This window comes from Pteropus vampyrus, unplaced genomic scaffold (genome assembly GCF_000151845.1).
Source record: "Pteropus vampyrus isolate Shadow unplaced genomic scaffold, Pvam_2.0 Scaffold97, whole genome shotgun sequence".
Taxonomy (NCBI): domain Eukaryota; kingdom Metazoa; phylum Chordata; class Mammalia; order Chiroptera; family Pteropodidae; genus Pteropus; species Pteropus vampyrus.
Window position 1 is genome coordinate 5,942,206 of NW_011888878.1, and position 20,868 is coordinate 5,963,073.

The window sequence follows — 20,868 nt, forward strand, 5'->3', positions numbered from 1 at the left end:
AGCGCTGAAAGCTAGAAAAATGTAAGAAATGGAACTAATTCCTCAGTATATACAGTTCTTCTGTTTCTTAGTAACTTTCATCTAAGGAATGGTGGACTGATATGTTCAATAAAAGTTCTACAAATGCCTGTGACGATGGTGCACTGAGCTATAGTAACATTCCTCTTCCTTTGGGAGACCACATGCTATACAAATTTTGCCTCATGATTCATGGAATCACAGATGGCTATTGCTGAAGAGATCTTAGAGAACGCTTCAGCAAGCCTTCCTAGTTTTGCAGGCTCAGAGATGCTCACTGTCCAAGTTCGTACAGCCAATTGATGGCAGAGCTGGGGCAAGAATCCAGGTTTCTTGATTTCTAGTACAGGACTGCTTGGGTCAAACCACGTTTCTGCATGACTTTATAGGCTTATTAAAGATATTCTATTGCACAGTTTTTACTGATTATATAGAAACAGGTTAGCTATTTGAATAAAGGAAAAGATAAATCATGTTGAGAGTGAAGAGGACTTTTCATTTAAAAGGCTAATCAGCTCTCTGTTCTGCTTCTGTAAATACGTTTGTTGCATGGGCCATACTCAAAATTGACTAAAGACTCACCTTCCCTTCTGTTTGATCTGTCTAAGCAACAAACGTAACTGTTTGTACCCACTAGCAACTCCAGCGCTTTGTAACACTTTGTAACTGCCAGTAACCCATAGCAAATCCCCGCCCTTTGTAATGCAATGTAACTACCTGTAACCATAGCAACTCCTGCTATTTTGCAATGGTCTGAGGACAAATTAACCAATCAGCCCATGCCAAAAAGGGTCTGTATAAGGAATGTTGCAACTGAGCTCTAGGCCCAGATCTTCAGAGTGCTAGCTCCTCTGGGACCGCTGGCATAATAAACCTGAGTTCTCCAACTCTCCGAGTGCTGCTTGGTTTCTCGCTGGTCTGATTTTGGATTTTTCCTGCAACAGGAGGAGAAGCCTGAGTATTATGAAGATGTTAGGTTTCTTCAAATTAATTTATAGGCTTAATATATTGGATTCAGCAGATTGGGGATGGAAAAGTGTGATTAAATTATTCTGAAGTTCATATGAAAGAATAAGTAGGCAAGAGTTGCTTTTAAATTTGGGGGATAAGTTAGTCATTGAAATTTTTACTACCACTTATAAGAATATACTATAAAAATACAATAGTTATAACAGTGTACTACTGCTTCAGAAAGCAGATATGGTAATAGGAAAAAATCGATTTCCTTGAAGAAGACCCTAATGCATGTAAGAATTAAGTATATTTCAAAATTACATTTAAATTTGGTGGGTAAATAAAATACTATTCAGTGAATGATGTTGGTTCAGTTGGCCACCTGTTTAGCAACACAATAAAATTAGATCTCTATATCACACTTGCACAAAGGTAAATTCCAGGTAATTTAAAAATTTTAATTTCAAAAGTAGCAAAGCAAATAAACCCATAAGAGAAAGAATTCATGAAAAATACCTTGGAGGTATGGAAGAGAAAAATATCTATAAAAGTCTTACAAATACATTAATAAAAGAGAATCACACTAACAGGAAAATAGGCAAAATCTGAACAGAAAAAATTACAAAAGAAGAAATGCAAAAGGGATGGACAGATATTTATCTCAATAAGCATCAAAAAATACAACAGAAAAAAAAAAACATTGAAAAGTATTTTTTCTTATCATGCTGATAAGAAAATCTTTTTTCCCAGTCTCTCTTTTTTTTAAGATAATGTCAAATTTCTATGATAGTTCAGTCAAAAGAGAATTCTTACACACTAATAAAAAGTGTATCCGCTGATAACAGCCTCAACAGATGGACAATTTGGCAGTATGCATCAAAAGCTAGAAAACATTTTAAAACACTTTGGCCTATTATTTGCCATTCTAAGAATTTATTCAAGGAACTAAGAGATTGCAAAATTAATTAATTTATTAATTCATTAATTTAAAAAACTTTATGAACAAAGGCATTCCTCATGGTATTATTTATAATGAAAAGCTTGAGAAATATCCTGAACATCAAAAATAAAGAAAAGTTAAATTGTAGTGTAGCCACGTGGTAACTATCATAAAGAATCTCATTTCTGAAGAATATTTAAAGACATGAGCTATAAATTTTAAAAAGTCAAAAAAACTATATACATTGTATACTAACTATTTCTTCTCAAAAAATTGGAAGTACACTACTCTTCTATCAGAGACTATGGCTTTGGAGATGGTGCCAAATGACCTGTGGCATCTGCGGGCTTGTTTGCTATGTTTGCTGGTTGAGACTATAGACCAGTTTGAATATGACAGTTGTAACAATTGTGATGCATACCTTCAAAAGAAGAGTAACCAAGAGATGATATATGACTGCACCATCTCTTCCTTTGATGGAATTATTGCAATGATGAGTCCAGAGGACAGCTGGGTTTCTAAGTGGCAGTGAGTCAGTAACTTTAAGCCCAGTGTGTACACAGTATCAGTCACTGGTTGCCTTCCCCAGGGATCAAGCGGGAGCTGAGAAGTCAAGTGGCCTACAAATCCAGAGACACAGCTATAAAGACCTAGCAAGATACATGGTTGCCATTGTCTGTGCCGCCACCTCCTGCTTCTGATTATTTATTGTGAAACCAAATGAACAGAACTCCTCACTCTCCAATTATGAAACTCAGCAGACTGTTGAGAGAGCAGCACAGCATATCCCTGGGCCATTTTACCTTCTTTGAACTCTTGGTGGGGGTGGGAGTGGTTTGGGTTGCTGGATTAATAGAGTCTGAATTGAGTTCAGACTAGGATGCTGGTTGTCCTACCCACAGCCCTGGGCTGCCCCCTTACCCATTGGCAGGACTTGGTTGTCAAATGCCAGTAAACATATCCCCTGACATTTAAAAAAAAAAAAAAAGAAAGATATACACTGAAATGTTCACCTTCTTCTGAGAAGTAGAATATTGAGTAATATTTAATATTTTAATTCTTCTGAATGTCTCAGATTTTCACAGTGATCTTAACATTCACAACAGAAGAAAAAATATGTTATTAGTAAAATAAGCACAGAATACCAAGTTAGAAAAGAGCCAGAGCTGGTCCAAGAGTAGCATGCCCAACCCATTTTCTAGACAATACAGATTTAAACAGTTGCTCTATATTCTAAGTCCTGGAGATCTGCTGTGCTACTAATGGTTATAACTGGGCAGTGACTTTGTGAGGTACCCAGAAGCTGAAAGAAATGGTCTGACTGCTGGGTTTTGAGAGAAAGAGAAAAAACTAACCACCATTGAAAAACCTCTAGACTAGAAGCAACTGAGATGTCCTTCAGTAGGTAAATATATAAACTGTGGTACATCCAAACAATGGAATATTATTCAAAACTAAAAGTAAATGAGCTATCAAGTCATGAAAAGACATGGAGGAACTTTAAGTGCATATTAACAAGTGAAAGAAGCCAGTCTGAAAAGGCTACATGCTATATGATTCCAACTATATGACATTCTAGGAAAGGCAAAACTATGGACACAGTAAAAAGATCAAATTGTCAAGGGTTAGAAAGGAGGGAGGGATGAATAGGCAGAGTACAAAAGATTTTAAGGCAGTGAAAACATTCAGTATAGTACTATAACAGTGGATATAGGTCATTATACATTTGTCCAAACTCATAGAATGTACAACACCAAGAGTAAATTGTAGTATAAACTATAGATTTAGTTGATTGTGATGTATTAATGTTGGTTCATCAACAAATGTACTACTGTATGGGGGAATGTGAATAATGGGAGAGGCTGTGCACATGTGGAGGGAGGGGTGTATGGGAAATCTCTGTACCTTCCCTTCAACTTGCTGTGAACCTTAAACTACTCTAAAAAAATGAAGTCCTTATAAATTAATTTTTTTAATACTATAGGGATCCCTTGTACACAATCAGCATATTAATCACTAACTCATAGTAGAACCACCACCTGTAAAATGGACTCTCCTTCACATTCACCCCTTGAGCCACATATTGACTTTTTAGGATGCCTTTCCTCTAAAGCCTTCTCATGATACTCACTTTCTTCTGGTTACACATGGTTATATATGAGGAATGAGCAGTGTGAACTGCCCCCAGAGTATGAATAGCTCAGACACATTGGTGAATATGTGTACATCATAAGTAGATGTGATTCTACTGGAAGATAAACTGATTCACATGAAACTGCATTTTAGAATACAAAGAAGATAAGACTCAAGCAGAAGTTGAAACCATTTTCCTAAAAGAAACATAGAGAGCATCCTAGCTCAGAGTTGAGATGTTCAGCTAGAAAAATTTATTTTGAGACTGTAATCAGCATGATTAATTAAAAGACTGCTTAGAAGAACCACCCAGCTGAGCCTAGCCTAATTTGCCAACCCACAGAATTGTGAGCTAAATAAATTATTGCTGTTTAAGTCTCTGGGGGAAAAAAACTGTATGCAAAAGAGCTGGACCGGAGCTCCTACATTTCCCATTCCCACACATATTAGAGAACACATCAACCACACCGTTGGCCTTCACATAAAGCTAGAGCTCTGTCCTATAAAGATATTGAACATTTACCTTGGGAATATTGAGGTTTTTAATGTGGTTCTTGGTGCTTCATAGTAAAGTCTATCTGATTTTGGCATTTTCGGGGGAGAGAAGGATGGTGAGATCTGCTGTAGAGATGGATCCACTCAGCTACAGAAAAAAACTTACCGTAGTGGCCCATATTAGAAATTTTTATTTTTTTTATTACAAACAGGAAAAATATTTGTGGGAAATCAATGACATGAAAGAATCTCTGAGGTAAATACAGTAACCGATTACCAAGAATTCATGTACAGATTCAAAAAGAGACTGCATCCAACAAAATCAAACAAGATATCTGAACATAGTATAGAGAAAAATCTTTTAGAATTTAAAAAGTCTTTTAGAAGTTAAATATATAATTGTCAAAATAAAAACCAATAGAAGGGCTAAGAGAAAGATTACAGGTTAAAAAGAAATAAAAGGAAAAGAGGAAAACATTTTAAAGAAAGGTGGTGAAAAACAAGCAATATGGTAGATCTAACTTCAGTCTAGGAATTTCAACACCAATTTATCAAGCATTTCAGAAGGAGAGAAAATAAAAGAGCTGGAAGGAAAACAACTGTCAAATAAATCATAGAAGAAAACTTTCTACAGCATAAGTCAGGTGTATCAATTACTGAACAAAAAGATAAAGTAAACATAAATCAGAGCAGGAAAGTACTTACCAAAAAAAACTGGCATAATACTTCTCATCAACTATTCTGGATGCTGGAAGATAATGAAGCTATGTTGGCAAAGTGTTGATAGAACGCTGAACCTAAATTTTATAGCTAGCCAACTATCAGTGAAGTGTGAGGTCAATATAGTGACTTTTTAAACAAGCAAGAAAACAGAAATTTTACTTTTCAGTTACTCTTTCTGAAAAACTTACTTGTCATTGTATGCCAAAAATTTAAATTAAATAAAAAAAAGAAGACATACAGGCCAAACCAGAAGTGCAATAAAATGAAATGTCAAGATTATAGTTAAGCAGCAGTTCTAAACCTGAAAGTTCAAACTGAAACAGGAAGTTGGAAATCCCCCCAGAAAGATCTTCAATTTAAAAAAATAAAGACTTACTTCAATAACAGTGTAATAAAGAAGTTTAATATGCTTACAAACTGAGTAAAGACATCATAATGTGATTAAAATCTCAGTCTCTTAAATCAGACTGCTTGGTTCAAATTATAAACTGTGTATGTGACCTTAGGAAGTTGCTTAAACTATTTTGACTCAATTTCCTTGTTTGCAAAATGAGTATGAAAATAATTTCAACTTCATAGCGTCATTGTAGGTATTAAGTGAAATAATACATGAAAAACATTTAATACCTGGCCCTCAGTAACTTCTCTAAAAAGACTTATTTTTATTATTATAATTTTCATATCAAGAAAAAAAAGAGGGGCAATTAGAGGTTTTGGAAAAGACAAAGCAAACCAGTCGAAAATGTCATATGTCAAATCAAAGCAAGTTAACTGCAGCATGGTTTTAACAAGTAAAAGAATATGAAGTGGAAAACAGAATTCATTTGACCTTGAAGATTGAATCTTTCTCCTTTGAGTGTCATAGGTTTGGTAATTTAGGATTATTTTCCTTCTCTACAAGTCTAATCAAACTGCTTAGTTCTCCACTGAATAATATTTACATAATCATAATTTTCAATTGCCATTTAATGATATTTGATTTTAAGAAACTAACCTATCATCAAAGCACAGAAGACATAATTATAGTTGCAGATCAGAATATAAATGTAATGAACCTTCATGTAAAGTAATGACCTAAGCTGAGAGGGAAGAGGCCACAAATAGGGAAGAAAGTGTCTGTGGTGTACATTTTGTTTGTTTGTTTGTTTGTTTGTTTGTTTCAGGTGTACAGCATAGTGATTAGACATTTATATAACTTACAAAGTGATCCCCCCAATAAGTTTTACACCCACCTCACACCATATATAGTTATTATTACATTTTCTTTTCTTATATAAAGAGGATACAAAAATATAATGATTTAGGTGTACTATTTATGGCTATAGAGTAACCAAAAAAACATTTTAAACAATAATGTAATTTTTAAAAATAGAAGAAGAGAATAGTGATGTTAATGTGCTAAATTCTACAACTTCCAAAACCTAACTTATTTTTTGGGACAAGGACCTGAAGAGGAGGTCCTAAGAGCAAGCAGAAGGATAATTATGCTTATTATTTTTGGCCTTGATGCTATTTAAAATTTTTTTCATGTACCTGAATTACTTATATTAACCAATAAATAGAAAAGCACTGGTCCAATCAGTCAACAAATATTTACAGAGTATATAACTCTCTACCAGACCTTGTCTAGGTTCTGGGAATCAAAAGGTAGAGTCCTTGCCCTCAAAAAGCTGACATTCTGGTGAGGAAGATTAACAGTAAACATGGAAACAACTTGATGAATAAGCAAATTTTAGATAGTGAGTGCTATGAAGAAAATCGAGTCATGTGATATAGAGTGTCTCCAAGAGGGTAATTAAAGAAGGCCCCTGAGAGGAGATGATTTGAACTGAGATGTGAAATGATGAGAGCAGTCATGCAAATGTTTAGGGAAGTATCACATTGAAAGGCCAGAGACTATAAGTAGCTTGGCATGTTCTCAGGTGAGAAAGAAATTCAGCTGGTTAGAATGGAGTAGGTAAAGGGGAGATAATAGGACTTGAGTTCAGAAAGTCTGGCAAGGGCCAGATCTTACTGGGCCTTTTAGGCCATGATTAACAATCTAATTGTGTTCAATTATAATGCAAAGTCATTAAAGGGTTTTAAGTAAGAGAGCGATATGCTCTGATATTCACTTTAATAAATTGACTCTCGCTTTAACTAGTTTGTTATTCGAACCAGGCAGTCTGATGCTGCATGCTGTGATGTTAACCACAGTGTGATGTCTTTGCCCAATTAATAATAAAATAAGTTGTAACCAGGAAAAATGAAGGCAAGTGGGCAGCTAGAAGGTGCTATTGAGGCTTGGACAAGAATTATAGCAGTGGAGATGATAAAATAGTCAAATTCAGAATACGGAGTAAAAGAACTTAAGTGTGGATGGATGGATGGATGGATGGATGGATGGATGGATGGATGGATGGATGGATGGATGGATGGTTGGATGGATGGATGGATGGATGGACGGACAGATGGCAGACGGATGGACGAATGGATAGAGGTGGGATGTGAAGAAAAGCAAGGAACCTATTGGCACCACTAGATTCTTGTGAAGTGGGTATTTGAGAAACAGCAGTTTAGGGTAAGAGTAGGGTGCTAAAATCCCTTGTTCTGTGTTAGCTATGTTAATTTTGAAATGCCTATTAGATATTCAAGTGGAGACATAAAGTATGCAGCAGGACATATGAGTTTGGAGTTCAGAAGAAAAGCCCTAGCTAGAGATATAATTTAGAAGTCATCAGAGTAGAGATTGTATTTAAATCCATGGGATTAGATGAGATCAGGGGAAAAAAACAGTGTAAATAGAAATGAGAAGACATCCCCAAAGAGCAAGAGAAATTGATGATGATGGAGAGAGGAGGGGTATGTGCAGGAATGAAGTCTTTGATAAGGTAAGGAAGAGTGGAGAATGGTACACACAAGTGGAAAGGTTTGCCTCAGATGAGATCAGGGATTCTTTTTCCATTTCAGCAAAATGGAAAGCAAAATGTATGAGTACAGATTCATGAAAGTTGACAGATACAATGGTAGGAAAATGAGGTACCTCTCATGTGATTGCATCTATAAATCGTGAGGTGACGTTAACCCCAGTGTGGGCTAGTGGGATAGAATGTTATTGGGGATTTAAGGAAGAAGACATGTGAAATGGTCCTGCTGGAAAGTGAGAAGGCGAACATCCAGGAAATTGTTAAGATTGCCTAGCAGTCTTCAGAGATCATTTGAGATTCATGGTAATAATGTAAAAGTGAGAATAGTTAAAACATTGTGTGAGATTTTGGGCTAAATAAAGGCTAAATAAACCATTGTTGCCATTGTTGTTGTTATCATCAAATGTTACTTCAAGAATTTAGTTTTAGAATCCCCATAAAACCCTTCTAGAAACTTCAGGAACCAAACATTATACCCATGCTCACCATGTCCTGCAGACCCTCAGCCTAATACCTTCCAGACTCAAGCACATCAGCAGGCCAGAGCCCTTTATGTAAGTACACTTCATCTCAGGGAGAAAAAAGCTCATGCATGTGACACCAATTCCATCTCCCCAGGACACAAGGGTGGTAATCTGTGCAATGAAAGTAATTTACTAAATGGTCCTCTGATGCCATTGAAAAATGAATTGATTTTGCACAGGTCACATGCTTACTTACAGAGAGCAGTTTCCTCCCTGCTGGAACAGGCCCAATTCTAATGGAAAATTGAAGTGTGACACTGAGGGTCCATGCAGCAGGGCTCTCAATTATCTTAGGCCTTGGGAGTCAAGTTGAGAGACAGAAGCATGAGGAGCAATAATGACTGTGAGAAAGCCAAGTTGTTCTCTGTGTTGCTCTTGAGACTGTTAACTTGTCCAAGAAGAATCAAAAGACTGGGAGAGGGGTGGGGCAGACTACCATGGGGAAGATGTGGGAAGTGAGGACAAAGTTGTCCCAAAATATAATAAACCTAAATCTGACTGGTGTGTGTGTGTGTGTGTGTGTGTGTGTGTGTGTGTGTGTGTGTGAGAGAGAGAGAGAGAGAGAGAGAGAGAGAGAGAATAAGAGGGAGGGAGAGACAGGAGTGGGAATGGGGCAGGAGAATGAAAGAGGAGGGGATGGGAGGGGAAAGAAGAGGAAAATACAGCATTTTTCACCATATTGGTAGAATATGGTTGGGAATCCCATTCCAGATGTAGATAAATTAGAGCATGAAGTGATTAGCATAACCACAGAGCTTTAAATAAATAACAAATCTCTATATATCAAGTGTCCTCTCTCTTTCTCTCATTTTTGTGTTTTAAAAAGATCCCCTTTTCACATATGTGTATGCACCCTTTGGCTCTTCTCAGATAAGTAACAGCATTTCTCACCAGATCTGGATTTAGAATCTGCCCTTTTTGAGCATTTGGAATCATTCTAAAATGTCAAACAAAGCAAGGCTCTTTGAGGACACATTCACAGCACAAGGGAAGGGCAAGAGAGGTTCCCTGCTATACTTCTCAAACTTATATCTAAAGCTGTCTAAGATCAGAAATAAAGCCAATGGACAATGTTATTCAATGAAGAGAATTATCGTTTTAGCAGCTTATTCAACATTGTATGCAAAAAAAATGTCTGTATCCTTGTTTTACTTCTTGGTCATTTTTTTCAGCCCCCTTCACTTTTTGCTTGCCTTATAGAAATTTCTGAGACAAAGCTTTGATTTTAAGAAGCCAGTTCAAAATTGTACAAAGCCGATTCTATAGCATATTAATAAGTGTAATAATAAATAAATGATAAATACATAATTTTTTGGTAAATTTAATTTGGTAAAGTCTAGGTTGAAAAAGAAGTTAAATAGGTGTCTTTACTGAAGAACTGTTCAGTATTTTTAACATGTATGTTGTGAATCTCAGATATGTGGATATAACACATGACATCCAGCAAACTTTGATGACAGAAACCTTTTTACAGGGAGCAACTTGCAACTAATACACTTTCAGAAATGCTTTCACTTTAATTGGCCCAAAGAAACATTAATGGATTCTCTTATGATAATATTCTAATCAGTAGCATTTTCAAGGCAAGAACTTATACACTGGGCACTTTTGAAAGTGGTAGTTTAAATCCTTGGTAAACACTTTGGTTCTTAATATGAAAACCTAAATTCCACAGTAGTGGAATTATCATAAATTCAAGTCTCAAGGCTCAGTGCAGGCATCCTGGCATAGCATAGCAGTTTAGCCCAGACCCTGGGGCCAGCCTTCCTGAATTCAAATCTCAGCTTTCCTCTTTATTACGTGTGTGGTCTGGTGTTATTTAACCTCTCTGTGCTACAATTCTCAGCCTCCCTATATGTATAATGACGACGATAATATCAGATACTTGACAAAGTTATTTGATATTTCATGAGTTAAAAATTTATAAAGTATTTAAAATGGTAAATACTGAGCTTTTGAAAAGTAATATGTGACATAAATCATTTCAAGCTCTCAGGAACAAAATGATGTACATTCCTTTTGAACCAATAAGATTTACTCCACTGCCCTTTGCCATCTAAGAACTGTGCTATTTTCAATGTAAAAAAATAAAAATAAAAATTTAAGTTAGATGTTGACAAAAAAATATTTACTGGAAAGTTATATAATATTCAGATTGTAAGAGATTGTTCCGTTTGGGATATTTTAGAGGAAAATATCATGCATGAACTAAATATGGCTTAGCCTAAATCCACCAAGTCTCTGGGCCTGGAAATTCTGACATTTTATGTAGGAGTGTATATGCAGACAAGCATATGTGGGAGTTTTCGTATAAGCCGGGCAATAAAATTTTAATTTTTTTTTAATTTTAATATTTTACTATTTTAAATTATTGAATAGAAAAAGTGGTTATTTCTGTGTCATAAAGTAAAAATCATATCAATGCATGACTCCTTCATTAGCAAATAGATTTTCAGCACATAACTAGATTTAAAGAATTTGGGAGTATTGATGATTATACATTAAGCAATCCATGCCCCACTGCAGGTCTCTTATTCTCAGAGATCTGCATCTCAAAGATCTGCATCTTTGTCTCCACTCTCCCTTATTTTATCTTTTTGCTGTTTATTTGTTTATTTTTGTGGGGTTTTTTTTCCACTAGGACATGAGCTCCAGAACAGCTAAGGCCTTGTCTATTTTATTCCTCTGATATATCCTCAACACTTAGCCCATAGTAGGTGCTCAAAAAAAAATCATTAGATGAATTAATTAGTAAATTGGGATTTTACAAGAGAAAAATAGAATAAAATACAGTTCCTGCTCTTAAGAAATTCATAAATGAGAGAAAGAAATGCACCTAGAAATTCATAGTAGAAGAAAGTGCCAAATAGAAAAATACAGAGTCCCACTTCCAGCTATGGCAGATTATCTTTGCAGATCAATCATCCCAATGAACAAACTACAAAGGTGTGATAAAATGAAAGAAATTAATCGGTTTGAAGACATTGGAAACTCTCAAAGAAGCCAGACTTTGCAGGACCAGGACCCCAGAGAGAAGAGAAACTCACTGAGGTCAGCCCAACATTCCATACTGCTTAGCTCCCCAAGGCATTTACTGACTCATACACAGCACGTGTGGAGAGGCTAAGAAGCCAAGCAGAAAGCAGCTGCTAGGAGGCAAAAAAGATGAGCAAAACTTTCATCATCTCACAGAGATCTGAAGACAAAAATTGGAGTTCAGGGCCAACAAGACACCAGGACTTATAGGGGCAAGATAGAGGAGAGGAGGAAAGCAGAGAGAGATGAGCTCAACAATCTGAGCAGCATTTTTCTTTGAGGTATTTACTTGTTTATACGAAGTATCTATAGAGAGGCATATAGTGGTGTCTAAGGCTATAAAAAGCTGGGCAGAACTATCAGTAGTGTCAAAGTGCTAAAAGATTTATTTAAATTCTCTCTGGAGCAAAATAGTATGATCCGTAATCTCTGCAATTTTATATACATGTCCAGCGTTCAATAAAATGTTACCAGACAGCCAAGAAAGATGATCAAGAGGGAAAAAGACAATAGAAATAAATCCTCCAGAGATCCAAGGATTTATTTAAATACTTTAAAACCCCTCTGATTTATAGATTAACGAAAATAGATGGTTAAAGCATGAATTTCACCAGAGATTTAGAATCTATAAAAAAGAACCAAATGAAAATTCTAAAACTGATAAATAAATCGAGAACTCAATAAATAGATTTTTTTTACTGGATCCCATATGCCTCTTTCTGTGTTTTCCATTCTTTTTCTCTGAACTTCATTTTGGATAATTTCCATTGTCCAATCTTCCAGATTATTAGTCCCTTTTTCAGCTATGTCTAATCTTCTATTAAATTTATTTATTGAGTTCTCAACATATGGAATTAAAGTTCCAAAAAGGATGAGGGAAAGAAAGGGGCTGAAGCAATATTTGAAGAAATAATGAACATGAATTTTCCAAAGCTGACAAGACATCAAGCCACAGATTCTAGAAGTCCCTCAAGCGCCAAGCAAGATAAATACAAAGAAAAACATACCAACCTACACCACAGAAAACCAAATTCAAAGAAAAAACTTGGAGATATGTACAAAATGTTTTAGTTACATATGGGGAAAATAATTTTACTTCAGAAGATCAGATAAAGCTTACAAAAGAAGCAACAATTCATTTATTCATTCAACAAAAATTCATTGAGCAATTAATATATATCCATCACTAAGTTGAATCTTAAAAAAAAAAAAAGATAAAAATGACACAGTTCCTGTTCTCTGGGAATTCAAGTTTGATGTACAGAAGAGACAGAAATGTAAACAACATCTCTATAAAGCCTGCCGAGAAAAATTGTGTTTTTGTTTAACCTTAAAGGAAGAGTGATGCTTGGAGCAGGGAGGGATGATGGAATAGGAGAAGTTGTAAGACATTTGTAGGCTCTAGGGATACAAATGACCCAAGCAAAGACACAGGAGTGAAGTGGGTATCTCAGTGAGCAATAGTGAGCTGTCTCTTGGGGTTCAGTGTGACGAGATGGGAGAGAGCTGCATAAAATAAGGGTGAAAAGTTAAGTTAGAAACATATTTAGTAGGCTATGGGAACCTACCACAATTCTTTAGCAGGAGAGGGTTACCATCCATTTCATTCTTTAGGAAGCATACCCTGGGGATAACATAAAGGATGCTTTTGAGAGAGAAGAAACAACGGCGCATGAGACCAATTAGACAATTATTTGTTGCAAGAATAAAAAGGTATGACCTGAACTAAGACAATGGAAATAGAAATAGAAACCTAAGAGTATTCTCTAGACACTTCAAAGTCAGAATCAATAGGACTTAGCTACCATTGATTGTAGGAGACAGAGAAATAAGTCAAAGTTGAACCAGGTATGGAGAGTGTCAGAAATTTGAATGCAAATATTATTTGGAGATGATATTGTGAGGTCATTTTTTGCTTGTTGAGTTAGAAGTATCAATAGGACTTTTCAAAAACAATTATCAGGGAACTATAAATTCCAGTCTGGAGATCAGAATTAAGATCAGGAGCTGACAGCAAGCTGTGAGGGCCCAGATGGGAAGCCTGGCAGCAAGAACTGAGTAAAAACTACAAGTTCCAAAGTTAGCATTTTGGTAAACACAGATTATCCTAACAAAATACTCTTTCACATTCTCAGATATGTGAAAATATACTAATTAAAAATAATTAAGATGTTAATTATACAGGAAAACGTTTACAAAATATATCTATTACTCTTCTCATTTTATGTTTTCTTTGGCCTTTTGCTAAGCTGCATCCCAATTTATTTCTGCTTAGACAGCAAAAACGCTAATGATATGAGCTATAGTTAAAAGTGCTTTCAAAGCAGGCTGGTTGAAAGTTTCTGTATGAATAATGCCAGAGGCATATGGGTTTTAAAGTCTATGTCTGTGCCATGTTTTTAAAATAATGCACATGAAATTAAGAAAAAAGCCACTTAAAACTGAGATGAAGTTTTTATAATATTAATCAATTACTTTGATTTAAATATATGTACATATACATATATTGCCACTGGGAAAATTTTTTGCTATCAGTCAGTTGGTTCCTCTAATTTCAGATATGATTTATGGATAAGAATATAACTTTGTCAGTGAGATTAGAAGCATTTTTGTAGCCCACACATTACTGTAGAATATTAAAGTTCAGGTCAAGAATAGCAGACTTCCTTCTGCTGCAGAAATTCTCTCACAGTGTTATACCGGATGTGATTTGAACTTTTGTGTTTTTCAACTACTTATGGCTTGTTTCTTGAAAAGTGTTTTTGATCTGCTTCAATTCCCCTGAGGACTAGAGAGTTCAAATTCAGTTAGTATTTGCATATTTGATCTTTGGAGATAACTCCCCAAATTACTTTCCCACACCACTAAAAACCATCACCCTGTAGTATCTACTCCACGGTGGATTTAATTAGAGAATAAAACAATTAATATTGTTTTCAGTTCTTCCTACATGTTCAACACAGCTTCATGTGACAAGAAGCAATAAAGCTTGAGCATTATTGTGAATGAAAAGGCATGAAAAGGTAAAGCATGAAAAAATAAAGCAAGGAAAAGGATGTTAAATTCCTTATAGGCTGACATCCGTAGCCTTATGTAAACAGGTATGTTGCAGTCTGATTCCAAGCCAATTTCAGGCAAAATGGCAGCATGACATAAGCTGATCCAAAGAGCTCCTCATTCTACATCTCTTCCAACAGCTCTTTTCACTCTCATTTGGCTTCTCTCTGTAGATTTTCCCCTATAGATTAAGATCTCATGGACTGTCATTCATCAAACATTTATTAAGCACTTACAAAGTACAAAGTACTCTACATGGAGTAATAGAATTGTGTGTGCCCCATGAAGCAACTGCCAAGAAATATACAGTCTATCAGGGGAGAAGACAGAAAATTCTATGTCTGGCAGGGAGTACTGTATACTAGACTTGTATTCGAGGCTATAGGATGATGTAAATATTAAGTACACAGACATGGGAATTTTTTTGAAGCCTTCTTGTCTACTAAGATCTGCAGAGAAAGGAGAAAGAGAGTGCTCATCAGCCAGGTTTTTAACACATGAAATTTATGAGGGAACTCCTCTAAGAATTGCCTTGTGGTCAGCAGAGGAAGTGGACCCAGATGACACTCAGGGAAGAAAAGATCTCATTAGACTAAATATGAAAGGAAAGAGTAAACCTTAGAACTGTAAAAATAAAGGTAGGGGGAAGTGCTGATGAGATACTCTTGAAAGAAGTCCCAGTGTTTATCTAGTAAAATCTTCATGAACTGTCAGTTTGCTGAAACTTTAACTCTTTCTCTAACTCCTGTAGTATAATGTCATCTTGTCCAAGTAGGAGCTGTTTTCTGCATTAAGAATCACTAAGGGAGAGAGAAATCAATTTGAAGACTCAAGGAAAATGCAGGAGGTGGCATCTGAACCCAGTCCAAAAAGTATAGACTTTTTAAGGCAGTGATAGGGAGGAGAACATGAGGGATAGGTGAAAAAAATGAGTAGCATGTTTAAGAAGATGCATGGACTCCAGAAGAGCTGTAATATCAACATCTGGGATAGGATGGGAGAATTTAGGAAGAGTTCAGGCCAGAAGATTAATCTGGGAGCAGTTCTTATGTGCCAAGTTCAATTGTTCAGACTAATTACAAAGACACTGAAGACCCACTGAAGGTTTCTGAGCAGGGATGGGACTCCATTCCATTAGACAAGTCCTCAAAGTCACTGACTATTATTATCTCAGGTTCTGTCCTCCTGGAAATATTTATATGTCAATTAAAAACTTTCTAGAGAGGATGTGGAGAAAAAGGAACCTTCACACACTGCTGGTGAGACTGCAAATTGGTACAGCCACTATGGAAAACAGTATGGAGGTTCCTCAAAAAACTGAGAATTGATCTACCATATGATCCAACAATCCCTCTACTGGGCATTTACCCCAAAGACATGAAAACCCATATCAAAAAAGATATTCGCACACCGATGTTCATAGCAGCATTATTCACAGTAGCCAGGACATAAAAGCAACCGAAGTGTCCTATGATAGATGATGAGCTAAAGAAGCTGTGGTACATATATACAATGGAATATTACTCAGCCATTAGAAGAGATGAAGTACTGCCATTTGCAACAACCTGGATGGAACTCTAGATAATCATGCTAAGCAAAATAAGCCAGACAGAAAAAGTTGAAAGTCACATGATATCACTTATATGTGGGATATAAACCTAAAAGCAACAAATGAGCAGGACAAACAAACAGAGACTCATGGACATGGAATATAGACTAGCGGTTACCAGAGGACTATAAACTAAAGGTTACTAGTGGGGTGGGGGAGGAGGAAGAAGATAGATGGAGTAAAGGGGGTCAAATATAGGGTTTAGGGGGAAGGTGAAGTGGGTAAAGGGGATCAAATATACGGTAGCTGAAGGAAATTGGACTTTGGGTGGTAATCACACAATAGAATACACAGATGTCAAATGATAATGTACACCTGAAAATTATATAATTGTATTCACCAATGTTACCCTAATGAACTTAATTTTAAAAAAAATACTTTCTAAAGGCAAAAAAATAGTCTTTGCTAATCCAAAGAAACAGGTATCAAATGAGAAAATATCTACATGGGATGTATCTTGAGATAGGGGCCTCCAGTTACTCCTCGCACCATTCCTTGAGCACCAAGATGATATTTTTTGAGGATGGAATTAAAAAAAGAAGATCTAACCCTAAGGTTCCCTATTCTTTTTCCGCTGAGACACCCAAGACAGATGACAATCGCCAATAGAACTTATTCCCATGGGTGTACCCAGGCTTGCATGAGAAACCAGCTCACTGAGTGGTCTGAATTCAAGCAGAGTTCAAACAGGAAACAGCTTTGTTTTCCTCCAGCCACTGACTTCAGACCTGCCCTGTCAGACTTCCCTTCTCTATCCTTTGACTATACTTGACAGATCCCATAACTCTCTAGTCACTGCCAATTATAACAAGCCTCGTTTTGATAATCAAGTCTCACTCTCAGACCTGGTCTAGTCTCAGTCAAAGTATAAATCCCACGTAATTCAGTGCTCAGTCTCCTCTCCATCAACAACCTGACCCCACTCAAATCCCCCTGACCTGCGTGGGGGTGGACAGTGGACTGTACTCCCACTGTCCTTTCACATATCCACTTCCACCAGTTCTCTCCTGGGGTAGGTGTAGGGAAAAGGAGGACAGTGCCCTGAGGAAGCTCCCATTCCAGGCTTGGAAGTAAGAGCCAAAGCCCTCTCCCCTGGGGCATGCGATACATTTCTTTCATGTTTCCCCTTGAATGTCTAATCTTCTCTTTATATAGGTTGGAGGTGGTTATTGGGCTAAAGATCACCAGACTAGTTTAGCCAAGCCACCTCTTGATAAGTGGTGCAGGGACATGTCTAGCAGCAAATTCCTAGGAACTTATCATCCAGTCAATATTGGCTTTGGGGCTATAGCTAAATTTTTCAAGACAGCAGAAGTGCCATCCAACATCTCATGTATATTCAAGTTACCATTCACTAATTGTAACAAAAGTGTTCTCTCCTACTCACTCATGAAATCGTATCAAATACAAGTCAATGAGAATGAAATTTTTATACAGAAACCCCTGAATCTACTCTAATTTATTTTTTTTTAATATTAACAAACTTAGATACTTGAAGCATAACTAATAATAAGCTTGTTTTCACACACCTCATGACTGATGTTTTGCAACATAAATGGAACTCTTCCTTTACTGGGGCAACTATAATCTTATTCCATGGTGAAGAACTCAATAGAGAGAGGTCCATTTATGTAGATATATCAGTTCTAAAATGTTGGTGTTAAGTATTACTTTGTATTACTAAATCACATATCGTGTGGGCCAGTAAGAAATCCTGGGTAATTACACCTTGCATCCCTGATTCACCTCTGACTGAGGCAGGGAGGAAAGTGATGATAGAGAATGAAGAGAGTGGAAAAGAACTATGGCAGAGAGCATGTGGCACAGAGAAGTTAATGATGTCTTTGCACATGCAGCCTCCACAGCACACTTTCTAGTATTTTCCAGCCAGTGGGTTGTAAATACCTTCAGTCTCTGTGGCCTAATGTGCAGCATTAGAAGAACTGCTGAAAGCCTGACCCAAATACACCCAGTGCTTGGACACCAATACCTACCCATTCTCACAGTTTGGTCTATTGTAGATGAGGGCCTTGGTCTTCACAGCGGTTTAGTCAGTCAGTGCAGCATGCATTAGCCTCTGCTTCTGTGAGCAGAAAAGGTTAACAAAGAATAGCTAATTCTTGTCAGTTTCCTAGTCTCTTCTCGAAGAAAATATTTAGAATCACAGGCTAATAAATAATCAACAAATATCTAAGAGGTACCCACTAAGGAGCAAGGCCCTTAGTAAATACAAGCCATAGAACTAGAAAGACTGGACTCTTATCCAATAACACTACGGTTCACATTTTCTCTTTAGGAATGGACTTCAGACTGTGATGTGGGTCAGGAGGGAAGGAAAGAAAAGAGAAAGATTATTAAGAAGTGAAAGCAACAAATTTCTAGCACAAGATGCTCAATGATAGTTAGAAATTAGGGACTATGAAGACCTAGGATTCTTAAGAGAAGAGAGATCTATGACTTCTGAACAAGTCAGATTCATCCATTCAACAGATGGGGTTGAATGATTTCTAAGCCTTTGCTACTCAAAGCATGGTCCACAGACCAGCAGCATCAGCATCCACATTCTTTGGGAACTGGTTAGAAGTGCAGACCCTCAGGCTTCATCCCACAAATAATTAATCAAAATCTGCATTTTAACAAGATCCCCAGGTAATTCTCAAGCATGTTAGTTTAAGAAGTAGTGATCTGAGTGCCAAGCATTGATCACACATATATCTACAAATGGAGATCAGGAAATCTCTTTGAGTGGACCATTCTGAACTGCCGATAAAGAACCAGCCCAAAGCTAGTCCTTCTCTACACATCTAGAGAATTCTCAAGTGGTTGGTGCCACTCACTTGACACTCATTTCTTTCAATGGGAGCACTTGACTTCTACAGCTGCTCTAGAATTCAAGAGAGCCCTCTTTTCAACCACAGAGAAAGGAGGAGAGATGCTGAATTAGGACTCAGAATGAATTTTTCCCATAGGACAGTGTTAGTTAGTGTTCTTATATGTGTTGGCATTATTTATACCTCCAAATTAATTTTATAAATGATTTATACTTTCAAAAAAGACCTGCAGCAATTTGCACCAAAAGAGATATATTCAATAAGGCTATTAAAATGCAAAAGAAAAATCATACATTGGTAGGAAAAAGAAGAGGCAAAAGGAAATGCTTCAAGAACCGTGGGTATCATAGTTATTTAGACTAAGCAATAGTTCTATCTCTGGGGTTGCTAATAGCCAAACAAAAAGAGAAACATGGTGATTTATAAAACGCTCATTCTCTGAAATACACCACACAAGGGAAGTAAGAGATATTTTTGTAATGCCTAGATATCAGTGTTAGGAAGAAGAAGTTGAGTATTTAGAGAAGGAAAGATTAAAGAAACAAATCTGGCCTCAAAATCTTCAGGAAAAAAAAGACTTCAGATGAGTTTCAAGAGTAAGTGTTTTGCATTTTACATACATCCTTCCAATTCTGTCTAAAACTCTTCAGGACAGGAAGTATGTTTCCTAATTCGTTTGTTCCCCTACCAAGGCAATGAAGAAACTTGAAAATTCAATACTAGTGAAAATATATTTCCTTCTGTTCCTCTCCCTTACAGACTTAGAATTTAAAACATTCAGATTTTCAAAGCACTTTCAAGTAGTCCTCCCTAATCTGCAGAGACAGGTTCCAAGACCCCCAGTGGACGCCTGAAACCATGGTTAGTACTGAACCCTATATATAATTCTTTCCTATACATCCATATCTTTTACTTAAAGGAAGCACTTTACAGCTTTTTTTTTTTTTTTTTTTTTTTGCATATCTGAATTGCCAGCATCAGTACACTTATGCCTTGGAGCCATTATTAAATAAAGTAAGGGTTACTTGAACACAAGCACAGTGATACATGACAGTCGATCTGATAATCTAGGTAACTACTAAGTGACTAATGGGCTGGGAGTGTATACAACGTGGGTACACTGAACAAAAGGATGATTCACATCCCAGGCAGGACAGAATGGAATGTCGCGAGATTTTACCATGCTACTCAGAACGGTGCCCAATTTAAAACTTATTAATTGTTTATTTCTGTAATTTTCCACTTAATATTTTCTGATCGAGGTTGACCATGGATAACTGAAGCCTTGGAAAGTGAAACCTTGGATAAGGGGACACTACTGTACCTCGTTTGACCTTCACAATAACCTCTAGTGATATTTCCTCTATGACACTATGAGGAAAGCAGGCCCAGGAAAGTTTTGTTATTTGCTTATCACACAGTGGGTCAGTCCCAGAAGTTAACCTGGACTTTATATCCCCCAACACCCAGCCTGGTGTATTTGACACTACAACAAGCTCCCCATTCTTGGAAGTCAAGATTTAATTCCAGCAATCGGTCTAAAATTTTCATTTTCAGCTACCAAATGGCAGGTTCTTAAGGGAAGTACCTCCTTAAGACAAGAGGAAGATAGATCTGTAATATATTGCAAGACCAGCAACTG

At 36.6% G+C, this 20,868-nt stretch overlaps 1 pseudogene; it reads left to right on the forward strand.

Annotated features, from left to right (window-relative positions):
- Positions 1 to 2,216: 2,216 nt before the first annotated feature.
- On the forward strand, positions 2,217 to 2,566 carry LOC105294963 (annotated as a pseudogene).
- The last annotated feature ends 18,302 nt before the right edge of the window (positions 2,567 to 20,868 follow it).